The following is a 4,422-nucleotide window of genomic DNA, read 5'->3' on the forward strand; positions in this document are numbered from 1 at the left end:
GGTCAGTGATGCAGAAGCTGCAGCTTGATGCAAGCTACTAACTATAGAATTTGCACCTTCTTGTATAGCTTTCCAATCAAAGTTCTCGGAATCAGATGAGAAACCATGTTCTGAATCTGACCTCTGTATGTCTCTCAAATTCAGCAGTAAAACTATCAATATATCACCCATATTTCTAGAATTATTTTTTTCATTTTCACTCTTTACTTTTGAGGGTTTTTTCTTTTTAGGCATAGCAGAACTAACGCATTGCTGCAACAGATCATCTTCTGAGTCAATACTAAGAACTGAGAGAACTGTTTCTAGAGAAACATACAGGAGATCTTCAACATGAAATGATTTAGGTGCATAACTAGAAGTCTGTGATCTATTTGATTTTATCTGTGAATCAGGAGTCTCAGTTTGTTTTGCAGGTTCCCTTTCTTGGTTGTTGTTTTCTTGATCAATATTACTTAGGGAACTAAGAGATGAGTTGTGAGAAAAACACTCAGGTGTGTTTTTGATAGCAAAATTCTGCATTTTCTCATCTGTAGCTGCTCCTCTGTCTGGAATACCTTTAGTTGACTGAGAAAACTTTAGGTTGGCTTCTACCTGTTGGGTGTTTTTGACAAACTTGTGTCCTATTGCTTGGTTGCTGATTTGAAGACTGTTCTATAATAGTGCAGTCTTCAGGTTCTCTTTGCTTTTCCTTTTCTCAGTTCTGCCTTCTCCCTTGAAAGGTCAACATCATCATCACCATCAAAATCTAAAGAATTTAGGGAATCATTCCATGAAAAACAATAAGGAATTCTCTCAATAGTCATGCAACGATGAGGGGAATCAAATGTAAAGCTTCCTTTTACAAGTTCATTGTTATTTGTAAGTTTGTGATTAAAATATCTTGAATTATTTTTAAGATTATGTTTCTTTGTATCTCTGTTCTCTGAATAGCTTCTTTCATTATTAATATAGCTTTTAGGATCTGTATTTTTTCTTACACATGCTCTATATTCATTATTTTGAGGATGGGTTTTATTGGTGATGTTGGATTCTTTTTATCATGTTCTGATTTTTATTACTTACTGCCACATTAAAAGGGGTAGAAAAGAAGAATTTTCTATCCAACCTGTATTAATTTATGTTTTTGTCTATCAGTGTGTCCCCCCAGGAGATCAAAGCCTTTTAATGTCCAAAACAGTCTGTTAGCATCTCACCTAATGAGACCCTTCGCTTAACAGATTCACTGAGACAGACAGGACATTTGATACCTTTGATACACTTAATAGCGGTAGGAAAAACCCTCAGCAGGTTTCTCCTATGAGTTATTTTGCTGTCGACGAAATTGTCAGCACCTAAAAATGAATTCACTTTAACAGTTCACGAAATAACGCATTTATTAATACAAATGTGTGACAACTTACAGAGTTTGTGTCATGTTTAACTGCAGAAGTTATACTGAAACCATGTAGCAACAACAAGGTCAGGCATAAGCACATGCTTGAAGGCAAAGCAACTTAAAAAGCACATGCTCTGAAGCAACTTAACTTACAAACTTAAAGGAAAAAATTAAGCACTTGCTCTCAAGCAAAAGTAACTTACAAATAAGACAACTTACAAAGAATAAGTAAAGCAAAAACTTAAGCACACGCCCTAAAGCAAAAGAACTAACAAAGAATAAGTAAAAGTTTTAAAGTACTATGGAGATAAAGTAAAATTAGGCTATATGTATAAAGCAATCGCTCACCCAAGGCATCCCAAGAAGGTGGAGGGAGAAAAAGGCAGCCCGTCAGTTACCTCTGCAGAGTTGATGGAACTTCTCCCCAACTTTTGCTTATATCCAATCTCTTTTTATACCTTTTTCTTTAGGCAGTTTGAGTGGCTATAGTCAATAAACTAATTTTGGGGTGATAGACAGATGAAATAGGCCCAAGGGTCCACTTGAGTTCCCAGTAGCCAGGATGTTTGGGGAAAAAGACCATGTTATCTCCATATCACTCCTTTATTTGTTTTAATGCTTTTATCAGTTTCTGGGATTGTCTCCCCAGGTTCAGGGTTTTTCCAGGAAACTATCAGAAACCTTTTTCTTCTTTTGTGTGGTCTTATCTATCACCTTACAATTTCTACCCTGTGACTATAGTCACTCAAATTCCACAATATTCTAATTATAGTTTTGCAATATGATATGATGTTATACCATAGGGGATCATCCAGTATTGGTGGAGGTAACCTGTTGAAAGAATCTTAGATGATGCAGGACATATACTGCTTCAGACCTGCTTGCACAATCTGGCCTGTGTGCTGGACGGCAGGGACCTGTGTTCTCCAGCAGCAGATCTGTGTCCTTGAGCAGCAGATATCAGAAAGTTGCATAGAGGAAAACAGGGAAGGAGGTTGTTATCCAGAGTGTGAGAAACCAGAAGATGGGGGGGCCTGAAAATGTGCCTTGGCCAGTAGAGTCAATAAAGTTATAGATATAGTGTGTGAAAGTAAATGTAACCAATAGAAAGTTAGAATAGAGCGTGTGAACCCTGTAGGACCCTTGATAATGTGTGTATTTTTGGAATAAAGGGAGAACTTTGACTGTACCTCGATGAGGATGTGTCTTTGACTCTCGAGCTCATTTTTTGCATCTTCTCCTTTTATCTGGCGTCCGAACAGGCGATAAAAAGCGCAAAAAGGTAGAAGAATGCGGGTAGCCGATTGATCTCCTTGCGGTGAGACGCAGTTGGAGACGGGAGAGGCTGGTAGCCGAGAGACGCTGGTAACCGAGAGACGCTGGTAGCCGAAAGAGGCTGGTAGCCGAGAGAGGTTGATGATAGCCGAGAGAGGCTGTTGATAGCCGAGAGAGGCTGATGATAGCCCTGAGAGGCTGGTAGCCGTGAGAGGCTGGTAGCCGATTGATCTCCTTGCGGTGAGACGCGGTTGGAGACGTGAGAGGCTGGACAGAGGAGTTTCGGTCGTGGGCCAGTCGGCGCGAACCGAGGTAGGAAGGGTCGCTACCTTCCCCCTGTCATTTGCTGCAAGCATGGAAGCAGAGTTTACTGCAGCTAAAAAGTTGCTGTTAGTTATCCTTGCTAAGCAAGGTGAAACAGTAGCTGAGAAGGTATTTGACAAGCTTATTGCTTGGACCTGTGAAAACTGTTTCTTTAAAGTGCCCCCTCTCCTTTACGCCTTTGAGGAATGGCGGGGTTTGGGAGATAGACTTTGGGACTTGATTACCCTCGCTGCTACTAAGAAACTTCTCGGTCGTGCAGTCATCCTGCTGAAGGGGGGAGTGCGTCGCGGCCTGGCACACACTGCCCCGACCGAACTGTGTGAATTCGAACCGTGGCCGCCGCCACCCACCCCGTGCAGTTGTGGTACAGACGAACACCAGAGAGACGCTATGGCCGGGAAACCCTCACGGCGTAGCAGAGCAGGGCGAGGTAGCACAGAGGGGGTAAAGCAGGAGCGCCCGAGAGCCGGCAGGAGAGTAGCCCGGCAGTAACGGTGCAAGAAAAAACCAGGAGCGGTCCCAGAGGGAAACTGGGATGGAGCAACCCCGGAAAAGTATCACTTCTTGTTGAGAAGGGGAGCAGGTTAGAAGGTTGCTTTCCCGTGTTTCTGTTAACTCTCGTGTTGACTCTGTTGTTTGTCCGGTGTGTCGTTGTGGGCTCACGGTGTTGCTAACTATGCCGTGCTAGTGTGTGTGTGTGTGTGTGTGTGTGTGTGTGTGTGTGTGTTAGGGGTTGTGCGTGTGTGTGGAGAAAAGACCATGGGTTTGTTAGTAACTGTTAAAACCCAGGGATGACGGTCGGAAGAGGTGTCTCAGATGACACAGGAGCATAGGAATTTGCCTTTGAGATTATTCAAACTGCCACCGGTGCCGGCAGCCGCAACGGAGAGGCGGTTCGGGGCTACTGCAGCAGCAAGAACAGACACTAAACAACTTCAGCAGGTTCTCTCTCCCTTCCCCCCCCCCCGCGAGGGTGGGGGGGGAGAGCGAACGGGAACAGCAGCAGAGGTTGCAGTGAGAAAGAAAACCAAGTGGCCCAGAAAAGAACGCAAAATCTCTCTCTTTAGTCCTTCTACTCACTTGTAGATAACTTAAACCCAAAGACTTGCGTTTACCTGCAAGCTAGTATGCAGACAGTTTTAGGGAATTTTTCCAGGAAATGAGTATTTGTACGAAAATCTTAGTGAAATGCCTTATTCTTAGCTGTTTTACCCCTATAAAACCCTTCTGAAAAAATATCGTATTTAGCAAAAAGAAAAAATCAAAAAGCAGGGTTTTGGCAAAAAGGATATAAAACCCTCTTGCAAAACTTTGCCTTTGCCTTAGCAGAGAAAGAGATAAGGTGTTAGTGGTTCTCACAATAGAGATAGTTTGTTGCCGAGCAACTGAGTAGGAGACCTCCTCTGGCCAAACTCAAAAAAAAAAAAAAAAAAAAAAAAAGGGGGGGG

The 4,422-nt window shown here is 42.7% G+C and overlaps 1 pseudogene; it reads right to left on the bottom strand.

The window, feature by feature from the left end:
- The window catches only part of LOC113959572, a 4,110-nt pseudogene extending 1,104 nt beyond the window's left edge, over window positions 1-3,006 (bottom strand).
- Window positions 3,007-4,422: the final 1,416 nt, after the last annotated feature.

Source organism: Corapipo altera, unplaced genomic scaffold (genome assembly GCF_003945725.1).
Source record: "Corapipo altera isolate COAL_440 unplaced genomic scaffold, ASM394572v1 60960, whole genome shotgun sequence".
NCBI lineage: Eukaryota > Metazoa > Chordata > Aves > Passeriformes > Pipridae > Corapipo > Corapipo altera.